Raw genomic sequence first — 26,342 nt, forward strand, 5'->3', positions numbered from 1 at the left:
TTTCCACGAAAAAAGCTTAGGCCTATTCTCAAAATTTCAGTTGATTCCGATTTTGTGTTAGCGAGTTATGCATGACTATGTGTATTATAGGCCTACTGTCCCATAGGCCACTGTTGTAATTTCGTGCTGGTAGGCCTATACCAGAACGAAATTAAAATTTGACGATATTTTTGCTAAACGAATTAATCTGCAAGTAGCCAGATAGAAAAGTAGGGGGATGAGGCTGTGGATCACGAAATGCCCTTTTAATATCCTACTCCCCTTGTGCATGTGCTACAAAAATGCTACACATATTAAACCAGAGCAGGGTCTCCATGCATATCTAGGCCCTATAGGCCTAACGGGCCAGTTTCGGAGCATTTTTCCTTTGTGATGTTATCAGCCTGATCAAGACTCACAGAGCAGAGCTAGCTGGGCCCAAGAGCGGACATGTGAGTGGACATATCAAAATGATTTTCCCTCGTGTAGGGTCTTCAGAAAATTAAATGTGTAGAAAAACTTGTTCAAATCAAAATTTCCGAATATCCCTTTAAAACCCTCCGATCATGAGTCCAGCTGCGGGCCTTCTAGACAGACTAATGGTGTACGTGCATTTTGATCGCTTGTAAAATCACGCGCGCTAGTGTAGTCTCGGGGCAGACTGTATATGTGGCTATCACGAACATCGACGAGTGTCAGACCGACGCAAACTGGGTGTGTAGGAGACTAGCACTAGTGCAACCAGGTGAAACCGGAACTGCGGAACACAAGATCTCTGACAAACATCGCAACAACCGTAAGTATTGCAATGTGTTATGCATTTATATCAGTGATTTTTTACTTATATTAGTGAATTAAACGATAATTTTATATTTTGAAATACATCCCGGTGAACTGTGAATGATGTTAGATAATGTCGGCTATGTAGGGGTAAGCCTAGTCCGTACAGTACGCCTAGTCCGAATAATCAGTACAGACCCAGAACCAAATATTAATTTCTGACATGATCCTGTACTGGTCTGAACTGTTTCCATATGAAATCTTGCCGATGGCAAATTGGACAATAGAAGCACATGGTTATACGTGACAGCTTTTTAGGCAAGTAGCGCCATGCTTTTTTGAGTAGCGGCAAGATGGTGTCTAGAATGGTATTTAATATCTAGACACTGTTTTGCAGTGCATGTTTGAAATTTTACTACCAATTTTATCAGTGGCGTAGATTTCTTTTTGACATGGGGGCCCGGGGGGCACTTCCATGACAGATATGCATCATGTGCCTCGGGATAGACCCCCTTTTTCAAACTGGCTTGTACCCAATGACCCCATTTTGTGTGTTATGGTCCTACCTATTACCCAATGACCCACTTTAAAAAAAATTATGTAGGCCCTACTCAATGACCCCCTTTTCTATTTCCTGCTATACCCAATGACCCACCTTTTAATTCCCAAATTTAGGTGGTATTTTTGTTCTCCTGAAATGTGTTTATGTGTACTTAATGATACTCTTTTGGCAATCCTGTACTCAATGACTCCCATTTTACTTTTTGTTACCCCAATGACCATCCTTTTTCAAAGTTTCATACCGAATGACCCCATTTTTATTCAGGTTGTGTACTGAATGACCCCATATTTTTGTAATTGTACATTTGACCTGAATGCCCCTAACTTTTAACATGGCGAGGCACATCCCTGCCATTTCAGATAGGGAGTGCCTCCCCCGGGCATGGGGGATGGGGGTTGGAAAAAAATTCTTGAAGTATATTTGGTCAGAAACCTTATTATTCAGGCGCTAGGCATCAACATTGGCAAAATATTTGGGGATTTATCCCCTATCTCCCCGGATCTACGCCTATGAATTTTATAACACTTGAGTCCGCAACACAAAGTCAAAATCAAGTACACTACTCAAGTTGTCACAAAAGCATGTTAACTTCTTGTCCCCCATGTACATTATTTTCTAAACTTAAGGTGTGTGGTACAATCGATAATGTGACCCTGTCCCCACACTGACATCAAAGATGTCAAAAATCAAGGTTTTGATACTATTAGATAGCCCCTACTTGTCTCCTGCTCCTCCTAAGATTTTACACTCAAAATCCTTGTACTTTTGAAAAAGTGTGAAAAAAGCTATCATTTCTTTAATGGTTTTCTCACAAAAAATTTGACTTTGTTCAAATGTGCAATGACTTTTGAGCATACAAATTAGCAGCTTGAGAAAAATAGGGCCTTTATGATTAGTGCCAAAAGTTTTTAATGTGTGTCACTTGAGTGAATAGACCTGGAAGTGTATCAGAATTCTGAACAGGGGAAGGGCACTTTTTACAGGTGGAATGATATGGAATCACAGACATCTGCTTGTGAATTGAAATGCTGAATTGAAATCAAAGCTGAATTTCATTTCAATTCCACTTCATTCTTCATCACTCGACATGATTTCAATTCCAATCCAATTCAATTCTTCATTGTTCACAATGATTTCAACGGGGATTTCAATTCCAATCCAATCCAATTCATGCCCAAGCCCACTCATTTCGATTCCAATTCAATTCCAATGCATTGAAATGAAAATCGCCCAAATTTCATTTCAATTCAATTCGATTTCAATGCATTGAATTAACATTATCGCCAAGTAGGCCTAGCTCAATTGTGCGCCTAAGGTGTCGGCGTCTAAAACCTAATGAAGAAATGAAGTCAAAAAATGCACTTTGAGTTCTAATAAATGAAAGCACGACGCTAGTTTTAACGTGCTAATCAATAAAAAGCACAGCGCGTGTTCTCTTGTTCGCTAATGCTTTGTGTACAAATCAATAATATCATGTGATGCGAGCGCAGCAAGCAGACAATTTTGCATATTTAAATGTTCCGTAACAACATGTTTCTACACTTTCTTAGGGCGTAAAATATTAAAACGGTGCCCAAATATCTGTGCCAAAAAATTGCTTGTCCTCAGGGGCATATCAGGCGGGTGGACAAGGTGGACAATGTTCAGGGGCCTTGAGGGTTGAGCAAAAGCGATAATGAAATAAGGAGGAAAGGAGATGTTAAAAGGCCCTGCACTGCTCCTTGTCCATATGGGCCCCCTAGGCTCCTAGGCTACGCCCCTTTCCTCTCCCCTTACAATTCACCACCACAGGGTACACATAATTATTGCACCACCCCTTACTGGGCTGGCCAGCTCCCTCTACCTGACAGAAATCGCCCAGAATTGACCTAGGCTTATGAATTTTTCTATGTAGCTTGATAGGCCTAACATTTTGATTTGGGGCTAAAGTCCGAGGGGGCACTCGACTTTGGAAGTGATGGGGATGTGCAGACATCAGCAGTTCGAAACTAGGGGTCTTTCGGTGAGAGCCTAGACATCGAAAAAGGGGTCTTTCAGTGAGAAGGCTCAAAAAAGAGTGTCTTTCCGTGAGACTGGGTAAAATCTTACCAAAAAAGGGGGTCATTCAGCGAGATTGGGAAAAAGTTTGAAAAATTGGTTGGAATGGACTAGAGGCTGTCACTTCAGTTACTCAAATTCTCAGTACCCATACATACAGAGATGCCAATTTAAGGTTATACGATGTATTGTTGGTCGAGGCAGCAGAAAAAAAAGTAGTATGCAGCATCTTGTGAATGGTAGTGAGCTTTAGCAAAAATTGCATTGCTCAATTCATAGCGAGCGTGAAGAAGAATTCAAATATCACAGATATACTTTTGTAGGTCATGTGGTTCTTGAGTTATGTTGTAATGAGGGCTGAAACAACAACACTTTTGTAAAGCGTACATAACTCATTAACAACAATAAATTAAGCAAGTTTTCAAAGTATATAATTTGTAGAATGAAGTGTTATTTTTCAATAATATATTGATTCAGATAATGAAAATCGATTTTTATGGCTGCTTCGACCAACAATACCTCGTATACCCTTAAGGGTATACAATGTATTGTTAGTCGAAGCAGCAACAAAAACATGTTGTTCACAGCATCTTGCGAATGGTAGTGAGCTTCAGCAAATATTGCATTGCTCAATTCATAGCGAGCGTGCAGAAGAATTCAATCACAGATATACTTTTGGTAGGTCCTTTAGTGTGGTTCTTGAGTTATGTTGTAAAGGGCTGAAACAACAACACTTTTGTAAAACGTACATCACTCATTAATAACAATAAATTAAGCAAGCTTTCAAAGTATATGATTTGTAGAATGAACTTTTGCAAAACATCAAAGTATTATTTTTCAATAAGGCCATATAAAATTAATATTTTGGTTCTCGTCCAGAGGATTTTCATGAATTGATGAGGGAGGGAGGTGTTTTTTTTTTTTTTTTTTTCAATGTAAAATCAGCATTGTCAGTAGTTTTCGGTCTTTTCCAACAGTGCTTGAGGAAGCGATGAGGCACTTTTTTTTTTCAAATGTGAGATTCTGAGGGATAAACCCCCTAGAGTACCACAAAAAGACTTGGAAGTGATCCTTGTTCTCTAATAAACTTATTTATATGTATGAAAAATTCATAAATCATTCCAAAGTCTAAAATAATTGAGAAATCTAAAAAAAAAAAAAATCTGACAAATCCCAGAAATTGAGGAGGGAGGGACGAGAACCAAAACATTAATTTTATACTGGCCTAATATATTGATTCAGATAATGAAAATCGATTTATTGGCTGCTTCGACCAACAATACCTCGTATACCCTTAATGACCAATTTGATCATCAGTTAAAGTTGACAGCAATGGAAATAATGGGGTTATTGATATTAGTTGTTTTATATCGATTACAATATAGAAATTACAATGGCATTAAGGGAAGGGGTATGAACGTTTGGACAGTATTTATTGTGGGACCTTAATAGAGGACATCAGACATATCGAATTGCATTCTGAATACAAAGAATGTCCTTATGATATCAAATAATTTAGATTTTTTGAAATTAGCAATGTAATACACATTTTATGGCAAATCATTAAAATTGATATTTTGATATTTAACAGTACTTGAAGTAAACTTTATAAATCTGATGATTTATACTTAAAGTGCATGTAGATGGGATGAAAACCCGACGATCAATTGAAAATTTTGACCTTTCATATTGAAGATATGGATTTTTTCCCAAAACAAAAAAAAAATTAGGTCTTTTGGGAAAAAAGCCATATCTTCAATATGAAAGGTCAAAATTTTCAATTGATCGTCGGCTTTTCCTCCCAGCTACATACACTTTAAGAATATATCATTAGATTTATAAAATTTATTTCGAGGACTGTTATATATCAAAAATTTGAAAAATATCAAATTTTAATAATTTGTCATAAAATTTGTATTATATCGTGAATTTCAAAAAATGAAAAGTATTTGATATCAGAAAGACATGCAATTCGATACGTCTGAGGTGCTCTCATGTCCCACAAAAAATACTGTCGAAACGCCATAAACACTCATTCTAGATCCCTTAAACTAAATATTTATTGTTATCTGTTCAATGTGATGTGACTGCAATATGGGTCAAATGCAACCTAGGAATTACATGGCATTAAACCAAAGTTTATTGTTATAATTCAATAAATAGCAGTTCAATGTTACTGTAACATCTAATGCAACCTAGGAATTACATGGCATTGAACCAAAGATTTATTGTTATAATTCAATAAATAGCAGTTCAATGTTACTGTAGCATCTAATGCAACCTAGGAATTACATGGCATTGAACCAAAGATTTATTGTGATATTCAATAAATAGCAGTTCAATGTTACTGTAACATAGGTCAAATCAAATGCAACCTAGGAATTACATGGCATTGAACCAAAGATTTATTGTGATAAATAGCAGTTCATTGTTTCTGTAACATAGGTTATATGCAACCTAGGAATTACATGGCATTGAACCAAAGATTTATTGTTATAATTCAATAAATAGCAGTTAATTGTTACTGTGACATAGATCATATGCAACCTAGGAATTACATGGCATTGAACCAAAGATTTATTGTGATATTCAATAAATAGCAGTTCAATGTTACTGTAACATAGGTCAAATCAAATGCAACCTAGGAATTACATGGCATTGAACCAAAGATTTATTGTTTTAATTCAATAAATAGCAGTTCATTGTTTCTGTAACATGGGTCATATGCAACCTAGGAATTACATGGCATTGAACCAAAGATTTATTGTGATAATTCAATAAATAGCATTTCATTGTTTCTGTAACATAGGACATACGCAACCTAATACTGACGTGGCATTGAACCAAAGATTTATTGTCATAATTCAATAAATAGCAGTTCAATGTTACTGTAACATAGATCAAATGCAACCTAGGAATTACATGGCATCAAACCAAAGATTTAGAGTGATTTAGAGGAGCACGTGTGATCAATATGTGTAAGCAAGGTTTTTGTGTTTCGTTTGTCTAAATGAATAATTTGAAACAATATTAGACAAGTTTTAGACGAATTTGAGCATTTTCAAAATTTGAATAATAATGTAAAAGGTCATTGACCTTTGATCTATTTGACATCATAATCCCTGAACTATGTATCCTACAGAAATATGAAAACTTGTCTTTGACCACTGTGTTAAATAAGTTCCATATAGGTCCATATTTTCGGATGAATGTGTTAATGAATTCTAGCTAGTGACACAAAGAATGTGCATGCCCATGCAGTCTTGTCCACTTCATCCCCTTAATTTTGGTTACCCTGCCTGGATATGTACATTTTAACTTTAAAGACTTTTACATTTTATGTTACTTTTTGATTTAATATGCACCAGTGTTATGGAATGATGTAGCTACAATTAATTTACCTGCCTGTAGGCTGTAAAGACAAAGTAATATTTAAATCAAATTCATTTGCATTTGCTTAAGGGATCTAAAATGAGCGTTTATTGCATTTCGACAGTATTTTTTGTGGGACATGAGAGAACCTCAGACCTTTCAAATTGTATTCTGAATACAAAGCATGTCTTTCTGATATCAAATAATTTTCATTTTTTGAAAATCACAATATAATACAAATTTTATGACAAATTATAAAAATTTGATATTTTTCAAATTTTTGATATATAACAGTCCTAAAAGTAAATTATATAAATCTAATGATATATTCTTAAAGTGTATGTAGCAGGGAGGAAAAGCCGACGGTCAAATGAAAATTTTGACCTTTCATATTGAAGATATGGATTTTTTCCCCAAAAGGACCAATTTTTTGTTTGTGTTTTGGGAAAAAAATCCATATCTTTAATCTAAAGGTCAAAATTTTCAATTGATCGTCGACTTTTCATCCCACCTACATACACTTTAAGTATAAATCATCAGATTTATAAAGTTTACTTCAAGTACTGTTAAATATCAAAAATATCAATTTTAATGATTTGCCATAAAATGTGTATTAAATTGCTAATTTCAAAAATCAAAATTATTTGATATCAGAATGACATTCTTCGTATTCAGAATGCAATTCGATATGTCTGATGTGCTCTAATGTCCCAAAATAAATACTGTCTAAACGCAATTCATACCCCAGCCCTTAACCTGACAGAAATGGCCAGGAAGAAACAAAGAAATTAATTTGTATTATGCACAATTCAAGTACTTCTGAACCCCAATCCCAGGGAATTGATGGGACTTGTAATTTTTGGACTTATTACAAACATGTACACTGTAGGCTTAATGTTTTATTTACATGCCCATGTGTGATTTGCACCGTACATAAATGCCCTGTGAAAGACTAAGCCTGATATGCTTTAATTACAGTAACATTTAACATTTATAATAAAACCGGGTCTCCCCGGGTTTATTCTGAGCTCACTGATCAAGTGCTGAATAAACACATCGCGTGTGTGTGTTAATCATTGATCAGTGACGTACCTTATACACTGTATGCGTATCGCTATTCGTCTTACGTCTTGTTCGTACATCACATCAGCTACATGTAGTTTTCCTAATAATCATGATAATCATACAATTGGCGATTTTATACACACATTGTAAAAGCTGTCCGTCTTGACTTGACGTATAATCTGTGCATATCGAAATGTGTCTTATTTCTTCTTTGTTCGTCCTAGCTGTGTAAAACTACGCCAATATTCATGACAACATATTACGTTAGGCGAACTGATACGCATTGTAGGCGCTGGAATGAAATAGCAATTTTCTTCGTTTTACCTCATTTGTTTGGTTCGAAATTAAAAGGGGACAACATGATCAGTAGCTATCAGTGAAAACTAACATTTTAATCCATTCTTTATGCAAATCACACATTGTTGCTTTAATTTTGCTTTGGTTTGCTGCCTGAGCAAAGTAAACCATGCAGACGCGCCAGACGCGAGTTGTTAATCGGTGATGAACAAAGGTGAAACATGATTGAATCCCTTTCAACAACGAAAACAAGCTAAAGATTATATATATCACACGATTATTCACATGAGGAATGTCAGTTAATCATTGACAGTCAGCCTTTCAAAAAGGTCGGTGATTTCTGTTGATATCAGCAATAAAACTGAATAAAACGGCAATCTTTATCCGATACTTCCAAAATACTGAATTCAACGTGTGAGCGTGATTCCAGACATGACAAATTTCTGGCGCTCACACGCATAACGCGGATGTGCGCTGGCGTTCGCGTATATGCTTACTGTAAAAGTGTGGATTCATCACGGATTAACAACGGTTGGCTCCTGTGCAAAAGTATAGGAAGAGTTGTTGAATGGTGTATAACTGACACAAAAATACTAATATTTTGAGTGAAAATTGACATTTACAGTGACGGTAAATTTGTTAGAGAGAAAAACATAATTGCAATTTTAAATTAAAGGAGTGTTTCGTGATCCTAACATCCTCTTTTATGACATTTTTCAGTACATATCCACGAAAAAAGCCTATTCCCAAAATTTCAGTTGATTCCGATTTTGCGTTTGCGAGTTATGCATGATTATGTGTATTACACTGCTCCATAGACAATGCGTTGTAATTTCGTTCTGGTGCACCAGAACAAAATTCAAATTTCACGATATCTTTGCAAAACGAATTAATCTGCAAGAAATATTTTGCACATAAACATTATGTAGCCAGATGTTTCCAGTGATATAAAAATCTCACCTTTTTTTTTGAGAATAGTGGGGGGATGAGGCTGTGGATCACGAAATGCCCCTTTAAATGTTGTCATATGATGGTATTTTGTGCAATATGCCATTTTATTCAAATGTAGATGATGTTAACATGTACAAACACATTGTGTAATAATTATTTCAAATTAAGCGCAAGTTTTAAATTAAAAAGCACAGAATGACAGGAAAGTACATGATCATCTGTTTGTTGAATGCCATTACAACAAATGCCAGATTCCATATATAGAAAGTTGTGACAGCATGTGAGGAATTCAAATCTGCAGTTTTTCCAAACGTCATGGTCATATGAATGTTACTTTCAAATGAATGACAAGCTAACGCTATATTTCACAGTACGGCAGCAATGCAAATTTGGTTTATTTTCTTTATTTTTCCATTTGAAAAGATAATGCCTTCAAAAAATCGAAAGAGAAAAGAGCAGAGAAGAGAGAAGAGACAGGAGGAGAAGAGACAGGAGGAGAAGAGACAGAAAGAGTTGGACAAGAAAAGACAGGAGTCTCCAAATACTAGCCTTTGTGCTACCCATCATACTAGCCTTTGTGCTTCCAATAACTCTAGCCTTCGTGCTACCCATCATACTAGCCTTTGTGCTACCAATGACTTTAGCTTTCATGCTACCCATAACTCTAGCCTAAGTGCTACTCATGACTCTAGCCTTTGTGCTACCAATGACTCTAGCCTTTGTGCTACCCATGACTCTAGCCTTTGTGCTACCAATGACTCTAGCCTTTGTGCTACCAATGACTCTAGCCTTTGTGCTACCCATGACTCTAGCCTTTGTGCTACCCATGAATCTAGCCTTTGTGCTACTCACAACTGTAGCCTTTGTACTACCCATGACACAAGCCTTCGTGCTACCCATACTTCTAGCCTTTGTGCTACCCATACTTCTAGCCTTCGTGCTACCCATACTTCTAGCCTTTGTGCTACCCATACTTCTAGCCTTTGTGCTACCCATACTTCTAGCCTTTGTGCTACCCATGACTCTAGCCTTCATGCTACCCATGCTTCTAACCCTGATGCTACTGAAGACTCCCAAAATACTAGCCTATGTGCTACTCAGAATGTCTATCAAAATGTGACAGAAAATGACAGTCAAGATACTACTCATATCACTCAAAATTGTAGTATACCTTTATGTGCTACTCAAAATTATAGTCAAACAAGTAACCAAGATGCTGCTCAAATGGAACAGCCTGGTTGCTCTTCATGGTCCAATGATACACATTTTCGCCAAGAAAAAGAACAAACCCGATTCCAAAAATGGTATGAAACTTTGCCTGAGTCAACGAAACAAGACAAGCAGGCATCACAACGACAGTACTATAGAAACAATAAATCTAAGATTCTGCAGAAAAAGCAGTCTTACTATCAAAAACCAGAAACACGCAAGAAGATACTGCAGAAAAAGCAGTCTTACTATCAAAAACCAGAAACACGTAAGAAGATACTGCAGAAAATGCAGTCTGACTATCAAAAACCAGAAACACGCAAGAAGATTCTGCAGAAAAAGCAGTCTGAATACCAAAATCCTGAGGCAAAAGCACAAAAACTTGACAGTATGCGTCAGAATTATAAAAAACCAGCAAATAAATCCAAAAAAATCACTAATGTAATGGAGAAGAGATCTGCTGCAAGAGCAAATATCCATCAAGTTATCAGAAATTTCAAGCGCCAATGTATGACACAAAAACCCACTTACACTTGCATTATATGCAAACGCCTGTGGTTTAGAACTCAGGTTTTGCCCTTCATGAAAACTAAATATCCCAGAGAAAGTCTGCTTAAAGCAATGCTACCAACTACTACATTTTCAGAATTGCCTGAAGATGCATGGATTTGTAAAACATGTAATGAGAACATCAAGAAAGGTATTCTGCCACGTTTAGCAGAAGCAAACAAGCTAGCACTGGCACCACAACCACCAGAACTATCTCAATTGAATACACTAGAAAGACACTTAATATCTCCTGTGATTCCCTTCATGAAATTAATCCCTTTGATTAAGGGATGTCAGAAGGGGATCCATGGTCAAGTTGTATGTGTAAAAGCTGACATTGACAAAACAGCCAAATCACTTCCAAGACTTCCTAATGATGAATCTCTGATAAGAGTCAAATTGAAGCGCAAATTGGATTACAAAGGCCACCACTTGTATCAACATGTTACTCCTGCCAAAGTAAGATCAGCACTCAATATCCTTAAAGACATCAATCCTATCTTTGAGGAGATAGAAATTGATCATAATGATGAACTAGAAAGAACTAATGATCCAATAGTAGCAGCTAATGCAACCAATGAATTACTTGCAGACAATGAGGAAGACTCATCTGACTCAGAATCTGCATATAATGCTGATACAGAACCTGAAACAGACACTGAAGACAGTAATGAAACTGTTCCAAATGATGATATCACTAACACATCTGCACCTCTTGACTCATTCTTGCAACCAGTTGATTTTGCTCAATACATTGCAGATCACACTGATGACTCAATACTGTGTCTTGCGCCTGCAGAAGGCAATAGACCTCTTGGAGTACTGAATATGGAAGCTGAATCGTTTCCCGTACAATTTCCAAACGGAAAAAACACTTACAATGAAGAAAGAATGCCAAAAGTTTCACCTTGTAGATACTTCAATGCAAGGCTGTTTTCTAGCGATAACCGCTTTGCAAGTGATCCACAATATATATTCTTTGCTCAATATGCAACAGAACTGAATCAGATAATGTCTAAAATATCCATAGCAATGAGACAAGGACATACAAAGACTGCCAATGGCAAAGATATCACACCACCTATGCTGACAAACCCAGCACAAGTGAAGCAATTACTACACAGAGATGATGGCTATCGATATATGGCTCAAATAAGGGGCACCCCAGCTTACTGGGAGAGAACCCTCAAAGATCTATTCGCAATGATCGCCAACTTGGAATACCAACTTGGTTTGTCACTTTCAGTGCTGCCGATCGAAGGTGGTGTGAAATTGACAATGCCATCCGTGAATTACACGGCAAACCACCAATGACACCTGAAGAACACAAAAATATGACCTGGGATGAACACTGCGAAAACATAATGAAAGATCCTGTATGTGCTACCAGGATGTTTCAGCAAAGAGTCCTAAACCTGATCACACAAGTAATCCAATCTGAAGCTAAACCAATTGGCAAAGTAGTAGATTATTTCTACCGTACTGAATTCCAACAGAGAGGCTGGCCTCACATCCACATGCTTGCGTGGGTGGAGGATGCTCCTAAATTAGACCAAGATAATGATGAAAACTGGTAGAATTCATCGACGAATAAATCGCATGTAATTTGCCTCCTGAAAGTGATCCAGAGCTTCATGAAATTGTAACCAGTGTACAAACTCATAGCAAAAATCACACTAAATCATGCAGGAAAACTGGCAAAATATGCCGATTTAACTTTCCAAAGCCACCAACTGAACGCACATTGATTTGCAGACCAAATCTTCCTGATGAATCCCAAAATGCTGTAGAAACAGCCAAAGAAAAACTCAAGGAAGTCTGGAATGTTCTTTCAGACCCTGAAACTGAATTTGACAGCACAACTCAACTTCTCAATACAGCAAATATCTCACAGAAAGAACTGGAAGAATCTCTTGAGTTACTTTCTAAATCAACAACTGTATACCTAAAACGAAAGCCTAATGATGTCTGGATTAACAACTATAACCCACATCTATTACGTGCATGGAATGGCAATATGGATATCCAATATGTTTTGGATGCTTACAGTTGCACAATGTACATTGTGCCATATAAGAGCAAGGCAGAGCGTGAAATGGGCGATCTGCTCAAAAATGCATCAAAAGAAGCTAGAGAAGGAAACAGTGAGGCAATCACTGAACTTCGAAAGCTCGGAAGTGTGTACTTGACACATCGAGAAGTACCAGTCATGGAATGCATCTACAGAGTCTGTAGTATGCCTCTAAAAAAATCCACAAGAAAAGTCATATTTATCCAAACAGATCCAAATGGACAAAGAATCTCACTGCCACTGGAAAGTCTGAAAATATGTCTGAAAATGACCAAGTATGGATGCCAAATATGCTTGACAAATACTACGCAAGACCTCAAACATCCAAATTCAGTGATGTTTGCTTGGCAACATTTGCTTCCAGATATCATATGCAATCAAAGAAACATGATAATAATGACAGCACAAACGAATATGAATTACAGGATGATCTAGGTGTTCTTAAGGAACGCAAGCAGAGACCTGCCATTATTCGCTATCCAAAGGTACAATTGAAAAAGGACCCAGAGAGGTACTATATGAATATCATAAGACTATACTTGCCACACCGTGATATCAGGCTCAAGCCTGCTCAATTTGAGACCTATCAGTCATATTACATGACTGGTAGCGTAGATACAAAGAATGGCAGAAAATCTGTCCATGAAATTGTCACTGAAAACATGGCACAATATGAAACTGCAAATGAGCAACTCGATGAAGCCTGGCAAGCCATGCAAGAAGCAGGAAACTTGCAAGATGCATGGGCTGCTTTGGCACCACAAGCAGAACAACAACGTCTTGATGATCTCCAAAACAAGAATCGCCTAGATTCTGATGATGAGTTTGATCAAATAGATATTCCAGAATTGCAGCCAAACATAGCACATGTTTCAAATCAAGCCACATACCCAATGTCTGTGGAGACCTGTATTCCAGGGCTCACAAATGATCAAATCACAGCCATGCTTAGAACTCTCAATGACAAACAGCAGCAAGTGTTTAAACATGTACACCAGTGGTGTATCAAGAAAGCAAACGGTGAAAATCCAGAACCATTTCGTATATTCCTCTCCGGAGGAGCAGGTACTGGCAAATCACACGTCATCAAATGTATAAGATATCATGCTCAAAAGCTTTTTGCACCACTCACTGAATCACCTGATGATACAACAGTGCTAGTTAGTTGTCGCACACATGGGCACTGCTGCCTTCAACATAGAAGGACAAACAATATGTTCAACATTCAATTACAGTACACAAGCTCCAAATAACTACAGACCTCTGTGCGAAGACACACTAAACACACTAAGATCTAAACTGCAACACGTTCAAATTCTCATCATAGATGAGATCTCAATGGTCAGTAAGAAACAACTCAGGTACATCCATGGTAGATTACAGCAAATAAAACGTGCCTCAAATAGCTCATACTTTGGGAATGTATCTGTACTAGCAGTTGGGGATTTTTATCAAATTCCTCCTGTGAAAGCAGGCAATCCTTTATGTGTGCCAGATAACAACCCTCTACAAGAGCTATGGAATACAAACTTCCAACATTGGGAACTCACAGAAATAATGCGTCAGCGTGATGACCTCACGTTTGCGCAGCTTCTAAATCGCCTCCGTGTAAACAATCGAGAGGATCCAATAGATCAGACAGATGATGAAATTCTGAAATCTCGCATTATTAATGCAGATGCCAATGTCAAACCACCATCAGAAGCCTTGCACTTGTATGCATACAATGTAGATGTAGACAAGCACAATTTATCCATGCTAGAATCTTTGCCAAATGCAGCAATAACAGTCATGGCTCTAGATATTGTACAAGCAGCTGGTCAAAGTTACCGCAAGAAAGAACCGTACAAATCAGAAGATACCAGTTTGGTGCCTGAATTACAACTTGCTGTTGGAGCTAAAGTCATGCTCACTGCAAATTTGGATGTGTCTGATGGTCTCTGTAATGGAGTCACTGGCACTATCAAAGCCATTCAACCAAATGATGCAAACAATCAACCTACTGCTGTATATGTCCACTTTTACCATGTAAAGGTTGGATCAAATGCAAGACAAAAGAACCCTCTACCACCACCACACAATGACTGTGTTGCCATAAAGCCACATAAGGTTACATTTGTACCATACGGTTCAAATTCTACTGTCATTCGCCAACAATATCCTCTTAAACTTGCCTGGGCCATGACAATACACAAGGTCCAAGGTCAAACTACTGAACAAGCAGTCATTTCACTCAAAAATGCAAGAGCAGCTATGGGCTATGTGGCACTTAGCCGTGTTACTAGTCTCAGTGGACTCTTCCTCGAAGACTATAATCCGCAAAAAATCTTTTGTGATGAAACAATTGCACAGCATATAGCTACAATGTCTGCATGTGATATGTCTCAATCAAACCCACTACTTCACATAGACCAGAAGAAGCACTTCATAATTGCTCATCACAATATTCAAAGCCTGTCGAAGCATTATGAAGACCTCCAAAGCAACTTCGAATTCCACAAAGCAGACATAATCTGTCTTTCAGAAACTTGGCTCAATACAAGTCACAATCTGGTGAACTATCACCTCCCGAATTATCACCTTGTTGCCATTGCAAAACCACAAGATTTAGCAAGAGGCCGAGGTGTTGCTATGTATGTCAGAAGCTCTATTACATACTACCAAGTACCACTCGAAGTCAATGAATGTGATGTCTTAGCAGTAAGAACCGCTGGTTCCCCATCAATACTTGCCATAACAGTGTACAAGCCTATCAATACAAATGCTGCTGCATTCAGTGAAGTTATTGCCAACATATGCACACAAATTGCAATTCTAGATGTTGACTATACTGTCATCCTAGGAGACTTCAATCATGATCTCAAACAGAATGCTCCAATTCGACCACTTCAGCAATATAACCAACTGATCAATATGCCTACCACAGCCAAAGGCACTCTACTAGACCATATCTATATTAAGCCAACTCCACAGCACTACAAAGCATATGTATTATCCTCATATTATAGCTATCATGAACCTACTGCTGTTGCCATAAAAATTTAGAGAGAAGTTATAAAACTTCCATCTTCTACAAAATAAAAGAAAAAGTGCTGTTGCTCCAAGACAACCCAAGAAAATTGAAGCATTTTAGCTTTCTAAAATTGACTGATTTTAAGATCTCACACATATTTCTAAACTTATCATTGCTCCAAAACAACCCAAGAAAAGTGAAGCATTTTAGCTTTCTAAAATTGACTGATTTTAAGATCTCACACATATTCCTAAACTTATCATTGCTCCAAGACAACCCAAGAAAATTGAAGCATTTTAGCTTTCTAAAATTGACTGATTTTAAGATCTCACACATATTTCTAAACTTATCATTGCTCCAAGACAACCCAAGAAAATTGAAGCATTTTAGCTTTCTAAAATTGACTGATTTTAAGATCTCACACATATTCCTAAACTTATCATTGCTCCAAGACAACCCAAGAAAATTGAAGCATTTTAGCTTTCTAAAATTGACTGATTTTAAGATCTCACACATATTTCTAAACTTATCATTGCTCCAAGACAACCCAAGAAAATTGAAGCATTTTAGCTTTCTAAAATTGACTGATTTTAAGATCTCACACATATTTCTAAACTTATCATTGCATGTAACAGCATCATATCTACTCATGAAAATAAATTTGCTGTTGCTCCAAGATAACCCATCAAAAATTAATCATTTTAGCTTTCTACTCATGACATGGCATTTGCATGTAAATGAACGACCATCCTGTTGTACCTTCTCACTGGTAAAAATGTTGAACCTAATGACTTGTTGAATTGGTAACAAGCACACCAAGATGGCAAGCAGAGGTACGTGTGAATAATGGAATGGTATTTCTATCAATAATATAACAACAAAAAGTATATGGCTACAAAAAACATGTTGTTTCCTCTTTGAACAATTATAGATTCACTTTTTGCAGTCCTGATATTAAGTGATTTCATATTGCTTGTAAATAAAATGTATTCGTGAAATATATCTTTTGAAAAATGGATCATCATTTTTGTTTATAAATATATTTTCCTGGATTTCTCAAATAACAAAACCAACACATTTCAAAATTTATGTAGCAACTTTTTTTTTGCATTCAAAATACTACCAAATTGCTAAAATATGCACCATTTTGCTATACAATGCCAGCTTATGCCCTGATCAAACTTAATTTAGCCAAGCCAGACTTAAAAGGGCATTTCGTGATCCATAGCCTCATCCCTCCACTTTTCTCAAAAAAAGTTAAGATTTTTATATCACTGGAAACCTCTGGCTACATAATGTTTATGTACAAAATATTTCTTGCAGATTAATTCGTTTAGCAAAGATATTGCGAAATTTGATACAACGTATTGTCTATGGAGCAGTGTAATACACATACTCATGCATAACTCGCAAACGCAATATCGGAATCAACTGAAAGTTTGGGAGTATGCTTTTTTCGTGGATATGTACTGACAAATGTCATAAAAGAGGATGCTAGGATCACGAAATACTCCTTTAACTTTTGCAAACAAAACAAAAAACACCTCGGTGCTCACAATAGGTACCAATATTATTGTACTTTTATTTCACTACACACACGTCTAATTACAGAAAAGTGGTTACTAATGCTCGAAATAAATTTATGAACATTTTATGCTTTCCTATTTATAATACTTTGATTAAATAAAAACATGTTTCTATGATGTACAGCTAAAAAGTGATCTATACAAATGTATGTCAGAACTTGCATTTTGAGTAATTAACATTTTAAAATTCAATCTCTATACCATTGCAATTCGTAACCATTTTAATATTTATTGCAATGTGAGTAATTAGCGGCCTTTTAAAATTCAATCTTTCTTTACCATTGCAATTCGTAACCATTTATTTATTCATATAGGTCTTCATGGTTTAGTGTATTGGAAACAAGAACCCTGCGAAGTAACACCACTACAAATCTGCAATGTGAAGTTGGCACAAAGTTGACTCTAATACCACTCCTAACAAGACTACAGGTTAGTAAAGCAGGTTATAATTGTAGACCTGAGCTGCAGAAATTCCCAAGTCGTATTTTTGGCAGTTTTAATGTTGCTGAGGATCAGAAAATATAATGTAAACTTTTTTTAAAAACCAAATTCAAAAATTGTACCTACTTTTTTAAGGGGGGTAACTTTAACTTTGGTATCATCACTGATCCAAGCTGCAGAAATGCCTTTAGAAGTCCATCGGTGTTTTTATTCGTTTTACCTAACTGCCTATTCATTTCAATTAAAAAACAGACTTGTAATGAATGTATATTCAAACTGGTTTTAAATAACAAAATAAGCTGTTCTTTAGCTATATACAATAATGATGAGTGGTGAGAATTGGGAGTTCGATTTAGAGTTACTTAAATCAAAGAATAATTCATATAAACTAACAAACAAAATGTTTACAACTGTGACTGAATTATCCATGATGGTGACAAGTAAATATCGAGTTATCAATAACGAAAGTACAATAACCTTGAGACAATTTTTAATTACTTCAAAATTATTGCTCATTTCACAGCATCTCCACTTTGAGCATGAGAAAAAAAATGAGAGAGCGAACCACCCTTAAGAAGATCCAGATGGAGACACCACAACTCTTCAGCCAGTTTGTCTACACCCTCCACAAACGTAACAAGAAATCCATCCATGAGCTGTATGTATGAAAGAGCCATCACATGTCCATTATACTTCGAGAGTTGCAATAATAATGAGCCCAAGGTTAACCTGATCAAGTAAGTTTAAAAGTCAACTTTCCGAGTCAACTTCACAGTTCAAAGGTCAAACTGTTAAGATAATCGCATCTAAAACTGATAGAACCAGCAGTTGAAAGGTGAAACTGTTAAGATAGAAGTTTAAGATAGAAGCTTGTTACAATAATCTCATCAAGAGCAATCAAATGCCCATTGTACAATGAGAGTGGCCAGAATAATGAACCTAATAAAGTTGAGGATGTCAAGAAATTAGAAACTATATTTTCAGTAGCATATATGCAAGGACAAAGTTTCAAAACCCCAATAAGCATGTACAATCATAGACTGATCTGTGCATGTCTTGGGTACTAATAACTCATTCTTTACAAGGTGAAATCAAATTTTGTGAAATTTAGGTTTTAAACCATGTCATTAGGCATATACTGTCAGCTTGATAGGTTCACACTTGAAAATTGATTTGTTAACAATTTACAGAAATAGAAACAAAATATAGTGACAATTAAATTTTACTCTCTATTCCTCTATAAAGTCTATGGTACTTTAGTCCATACGAAATACTTTAGAACTAAATGTACCACAAGTGCAAAATTGCATACGCATTGTACTTTTCTTATATTCCTGATACAGGACCTTCGCTCTACGATACCCTTGTCCAGTGCGGCACCTAGGAATGCTTCCGTACCATCAACACCGCCATCATCAGTGCTAAGGTCAGCAAGCCAGTCGTCGACTTTGTCATTTACACATATGGCCATGCGTGACTACATGTATCCAATTGTGACACTGATTCAAAAGAGTCTACGTATTGCCTTCTACATCTGCATCCAGTCAACTTTCTTACCACTTAACATCATGATCAACAACTACTGGAACAAAAATGAGGAATTATTCAGGATGGAGCGCAGAGTAAGGAAGTATAAGTGAAAAATCATTTATTTTTAATACAGGTATAATTGTACCAGCAGACATGCTGTTAGAAGTCACCTCTGAAGGACTAGTGCCTTGACAATATGGAGTGTATAATACAAAGTGTGTATAAGCATGTTTGTATCTTCATTAGCATTACCGGTTCACATTAAGGTATAATAGAACATTCATTTATTTTTTTAATGAGCCCTGATAGAGCCAAAAACAAAAATGTTTCATTGTCCATAAATCCCTTTTAAGCTGTAGTGCCCATCAGATTAAAAAACAAACAAAAAAACAAAACAAAAAAACATTTTAAAACCTTTTTTTACAATTTCCAAAAATTTTAAATTTTAAATAATGACTTAAAAGTCATTATTATTATTTTTAATGGCCACTATCTTCATCGACTTGCCAAAAAAATCTCCAGAAGGCCACAACAAAATTTTTTTTGTGAAGCATACATGAATATTTTTCAGTATTATGAGCAAGATTTTTAACACAAATTTCCACATACGTAAATGCCAGCTGGTGATAACAATCACTGACCATCCAGGATTTGAACCTCGACCTTCAGATCACTGTACCGATGCTCTACCAAGAGAGCTAATAAGTTAGATGGAGAAGAGCAATGATGTTATTATCGATAGGCCTTCAGTTCAATTCCTATCCTCTAACATCTTATCATCCAAGAAGCTTACATGTATATCATTCAATAATTAATCGTTACCCATTTGTTTAAGTATAAAATATCACCACTTGATAACAAATCTAAGGTAAATCTGGGTTATTTTGCCACTGTTATAGCGTGATATTACTATTTAGCTGTCATTCAGACCTTTTTCCAGTAACCGGCAAAAGATATCTGATACCTAACGGCAACCAATGAGCGGTTTATCATGAAAGCAGCACACCCAAGTTAATAAAAAATAAGTCTCCAAATGCAGGCTGAAATCGCTATCTATCTGCTAACTTTGCTATACATGTTTCTAGTAGGCCCTCTATGATAAGATTGCACCTTGCAATTTGGCGGATGAATTCGTTAGAGAACAAAAACATTAAAATTACATCAACATTATACTCCAGAATGTTACAAAGTAGCAGGAATATAATTTCCAAAGTCTACTCTTTGAAAACAAACAAATTACTGATGTTTAACCAATTCTAATAAAGCCATTCTGACCTACTAAAAAGCCTGCAAACACAATTAAAATTATAATTAGCATGGCTGGATTTTTTTATTCTAGGCTGCAAATATAAGTTTTACTCCTTTTCTTTATAAGGGATGTAGCCTAGCGGTAACAATCTTGACTCGTAATCCAACGATCCAGGGTTTCAATCACAATGCTGCCGGGATTCAATTAGAAAATGTACAATAAAGCAATAGAGAGTTCCCGTGTTTTGGGTTACCCGCCATCTTGGAGGGAAACCTAAACTCCGTTTACAATTTTCAGAATACCAACACTCGCGCAATAATTAGCAAATGTTATTTTGTAGAATGTAGCACCAATAGGGTCATTGACCAAATCAAAGGAATGAGGAATACGGCAGTGCGAATCACGTTATAAACACTATTGTAGTCCGTTCCGCTTGAAAACATGGGAACTCTCTATATGACTGATCATCATACACTCTATTGTACATTCGATAATTGGCCCGTTTCCTTCACACAACAACAGTCCAAATGAACTTGAGTAACCTGGATTGGTTATGGCAAAAGATGCAACAGAGCCTCAAAGAAAAAGATTTCTTCAGTACCTTAGAGGCGCTTGAAAATACCAGGAGGTTTCCTGAAGTTCTTAATGATTTTTATTTCCTACCCTCTAAGAATGTAGTACATCATGATATACAAATTTTTTTAATTTCAAAAAATTATTAATATCGATATATATAAATTTTATTAATATCAAATTATATTAATTGCAAATTAATGAATTGGAGCAAAATTACTTGACAGAACAAAATAACACAAATTTGCACTACAAATGTTTATTATTGTTGAAAATTATTAATTAAGACTTCAACACTACTTGTTTATTTAAGCTTACCGGGAGCGCTTATTGTTGTTATTGTGTCAATCAAACAACTTGCAATCCTATTTTTCAGTTGAGTGTTTCCATTTTTGTTTCGTTTGTTAAAGTACATGTAAGAGACTATGTAATCACTTTTTTTTTTATCTGTATGTTTGTGTGGCGGTATTTGTGTGTGGTTGTATATGTGACATTTTTGGTTAATGTTTTGGTTATCTTGGACGATTTATTTGGGACCGCTGTGCCTATTTTTTACTTTTGCTACCCAAAGTAACCACTACCACCGATTACTGAACCTGTTCTATCACATGACATCGCCAGCTCGCCGTGTGACAACCCAGATCAATAAAACCAATTACATCAGTTTGAAAAAGACAGTCGTTGTGTCCGAAGCTCACATAAGTGAACAATTTTAGTTGTATGTTATGGTTTAAACTCTACCAAAAAGTAATCACGAAAGCAGGTGGTCGTAAAAGCACACAAGACTCGTGATTCGAGAACCGCCTTGTTCCATAGTGTGTTTCCTGTCTTATATTGTCTATAATTAAAACAATCAAATTATTCACTCCAGCAGTTAAGATATGGGAAGCAAAGACGTACAACAATACCCCCCCCCCCATAAGATAGTTTATACTTCCAGTTATAGTTGCCACTATATAACCATGTTTATGTGCACCATCTAAAACGTTTTTGGTGGTAAATTTTACTTAAAGGCTCATTCAGTGATCCCAGTGAAAGTGTAAAAAAAATCGAAATTATTTATAAATTGCTAAAAGTTAAAAATTGTAATTAACATTTTTGAAATGAAACATTTGATTAAAGAACAAAGAAAACAGCAGTATTGACAATGTTGAAGCCCTATTCAAATACATAATTTCTCTTTTGAAGTACAGAAATTACAGATTCATGTAAAATGTCTTCTTTTGTCTTTAATACCACAGCCTTTGACTTAACCACTAGCAGGCTATGTTAACACATCTATGACACTAACAAAGGTGCCAAAATCTAAATTTTGAAAATATTTACGGTCCTTCAGATGAGCAAATCACTGAATAGGCATTGTACTCATGTATGATGCAATATTTTTTATTATTTTATATTCATAATCGGTAATATAATATTTCTCTGCCATTTAATCTGTTAAGATACTACTTGCAAATTGTATTTCTTGCAATACCGTACCAACTTGTTTTGAGCTCAACACAAAAAATACTTTTCATCCTAGTCATCTAAATTCATTCCTTGCCCTTTGTCAGTGCAAGTGAATAAATCAAAAATAGGTATAGTATAACAAAAGTCTCTAGTTCTAGGTATGAAAAAGTGACTAAATCTAAAATAGGGATAAGAAAGGTCTTTAAATCAAATAGGTATAAAAAAAAGTGAATAAATCAAAAGTAGGGATAAGAAAGATCTCTAAATCAAATAAGGTATAAAAAAGTGAATAAATCAAAATAGGGATAACAAAGTTCTAAATCAAAATAGGTATAAAAAGTGAATAAATCAGAAATAGGGTTAACATTAAGGTCTGTAAATCAAAAATAGGTATGAAAAAGTGAGTAAATCAAAAATAAGGTTAACATTAAAGGAGTATTTCGTGATCCTAGCATCCTCTTTTATGACATTTTCAGTACATATCCACGAAAAAAGCATATTCCCAAAATTTCAGTTGATTCCGATTTTTAGTTTGCGAGTTATGCATGATTATGTGTATTACACTGCTCCATAGACAAAACGTTGTAATTTCGTTCTGGTGCACCAGAACGAAATGCAAATTTCATGCGATATCTTTGCTAAACGAATTAATCTGCAAGAAATATTTTGTACATAAACATAATGTAGCCAGAGTATTCCAGTGATATAAAAATCTCAACTTTTTTTGAGAAAAGTGGGGGATGAGGCTGTGGATCACGAAGTGCCCTTTAAGGTCAGATAAAAAAAATAGGTATAAAAAGTGAATAAATCATAAATAGGTATAACAGAGGTCTCTAAATCAAAAATAGGTATGAAAAATCAAATAGGTATAAAAAAATAAATCAAATAGGTATAAAATAGTGAATAAATCAAAAGTAGGGATAAGAAAGATCTCTAAATCAAATAAGGTATAAAAGGTGAATAAATCAAAATAGGGATAACAAAGGTCTAAATCAAAATAGGTATAAAAAGTGAATAAATCAGAAATAGGGTTAACATTAGGTCTGTAAATCAAAAATAGGTATAAAAAAGTGAATAAATCAAAAATAAGTATAACAAAGGTCTCTAAATAAAAAAAAGGGTATAAAAAGTGAATAAATCAAAAATAGGGATGGCAAAGGTCTCTAAATCAAAAATAGGTATAAAAAAAGTGAATAAATTAAAAATAGGGATAAGAAAGGTCTCTAAAACAAAAATAGGTATGAAATAGGGAATAAATCTAAAATAGGGATAAGAAAGGTCTTTAAATCAAATAGGTATAAAATAGTGAATAAATCAAAAGTAGGGATAAGAAAGATCTCTAAATCAAATAGGTATAAAAAGTGAATAAATCAAAATAGGGATTACAAAGGTCTTTAAATCAAATAGGTATAAAATAGTGAATAAATCTAAAATAGGGATAAAAAAAGGTCTCTAAATCAAAAAATAGGTATAACAAAAGTCTCTATTTCTAGGTATGAAAAAGTGACTAAATCTAAAATAGGGATAAGAAAGGTCTTTAAATCAAATAGGTATAAAATAGTGAATAAATCAAAAGTAGGGAAAGATCTCTAAATCAAATAAGGTATAAAAAGTGAATAAATCAAAATAGGGATTACAAAGGTCTTTAAATCAAATAGGTATAAAATAGTGAATAAATCTAAAATAGGGATAAGAAAGATCTCTAAATCAAATAAGGTATAAAAAGTGAATAAATCAAAATAGGGATTACAAAGGTCTTTAAATCAAATAGGTATAAAATAGTGAATAAATCTAAAATAGGGATAAAAAAAGGTCTCTAAATCAAAAAATAGGTATGAACAAGTGAATAAATCAAAAATAGGTACCGTATAACAAAAGTCTCTACTTCTAGGTATAAAATAGTGAATAAATCAAAAGTAGGGATAAGAAAGATCTCTAAATCAAATAAGGTATAAAAAAGTGAATAAATCAAAATAGGGATAACAAAGGTCTAAATCAAAATAGGTATAAAACGTGAATAAAATCAAAAATAGAGCTAACAAAGGGTTTTAAATCAGAAATAGGTATGAAAAAGTGAATAATTAAGAAATAGGTTAACAAAGGTCTCCAAGTCGAAAATAGGTATAAAAAAGTGAATAAATCAAAAATAGGTATAATAAAGATCTCTAAATCAAAAATAGGTATGAAAAAGTGAGTAAATCAAAAATAAGGTTAACATTAAGGTCAGATCAAAAATAGGTATAAAAAGTGAATAAACCATAAATAGGTATAACAGAGGTCTCTAAATCAAACATTGGTATGAAAAAGTGAATAAACAAAAATAGGGATAAAGAAAAGTCGAAATCAAAAATAGTATAAAAAAGTCAGTAAATCAAAAATAGGGATGACAAAGGTCTAAATCAAAAATAGGTGTAAAAAGTGAATAATAAAAAAAAAGGTTAACAAAGGTCTGTAAATTTAGGTATAAAAAGGTGAATACATCTAAAATAGGGATAAGAAAGGTCTCTAAACAAAAATATGTATAAAAAGTAAATAAATCAAAAATAGGGATAAGAAAGGTCTTTAAATCAAAAATAGGTATAAAAAGTGAATAATCAAAAATAGGGATGACAAAGGTCTCTGAATCAAAAATGGGTATAAAAAAGTCAATAAATCAAAAATAGTAATAACAAAGGTCTCTAAATCAAAAACAGGTATCAAAAGGGGAATAAATCAAAAATAGGGATAAGACAGATCTCTAAATCAAAAATGGGTATTAAAAAAGTCAATAGATCAAAAATAGGAATAACAAAAGTCTCTAAATCAAAAATAGGTTTAAAAAAGTGAATAAATCAAAAATAGACCTAACAAAGGTCTCTGAAACAAAAATAGATATGAAAAAGTGAATGAATCAAAAATAGGGACAAGACATTTAAATCAAAAATGGGTATAGAAAAAGTCAAATCAAAAATAAGTTTAAAAAAGTAAAATCAAAAATAGGGATAAAAAAGGTCGAATGAAATAGGTATACAAAAATGAATAAATTAAAAATAGGGATAAGAAATGTCTTTAAAACAAAAATAAATCAAAAGTATAAAAAAGTGAATAAATCAAAAATAGGTATAACAAAGGTCTCTAAATCAAAAATGGGTATGAAAAAGTGAATAAATCAACAATAGGGATAACGAAGATCTTGCATCATTGTCCTATGACGAGTTCATATCCTGCGCACTTATCTAATTCAATTCAATGTCTCCTTTTATATTTTTCTGCATCATTTGACAATGCAGAACAACCACCTTTCTACAACCTGATTCTTATTTTGAGCAGCGAATAGGCTTCAAATTTCAGTATCATTATGAGTAACCGTTTGGCTGTCATTTTTACTTCCATTCTGAGAACCATGTACATTGTGGGCTAAAATTTGACTGCCAGTTTAGTGACATTTTCAGTACAGTACCACAAAAACAAGGTTTTTTAAAGTTGCACAAACACCAAATTGTTTATACTCCACTGAAAAAGTATCCAAAAACACTTAAAACAAAAGGCATTTTTTAAAGACACTAAAGCTAAATTAAAAAAATAAAGCAGTGGATATATAGAAAATTTGTTCTGTTTATTTTGATACCTCATCCTCTTTGCACAGT

At 34.8% G+C, this 26,342-nt stretch overlaps 1 protein-coding gene and 1 long non-coding RNA gene across 2 annotated transcripts in view; one reads left to right on the forward strand and one right to left on the reverse strand.

The window, feature by feature from the left end:
* The window catches only part of LOC140153266 (triokinase/FMN cyclase-like), a 93,217-nt gene that overhangs the window by 38,313 nt on the left and 28,562 nt on the right, over positions 1–26,342 (reverse strand). The window lies entirely within an intron of this gene.
* Positions 757–18,639, forward strand: LOC140151889 (uncharacterized). The gene is made up of 3 exons (XR_011858988.1): positions 757–775; positions 17,786–17,900; positions 18,436–18,639. It is a non-coding gene; the product is annotated as an uncharacterized lncRNA (long non-coding RNA).

The sequence above is a fragment of the Amphiura filiformis genome, chromosome 5, assembly GCF_039555335.1.
Source record: "Amphiura filiformis chromosome 5, Afil_fr2py, whole genome shotgun sequence".
NCBI classification, from domain to species: Eukaryota; Metazoa; Echinodermata; class Ophiuroidea; order Amphilepidida; family Amphiuridae; genus Amphiura; species Amphiura filiformis.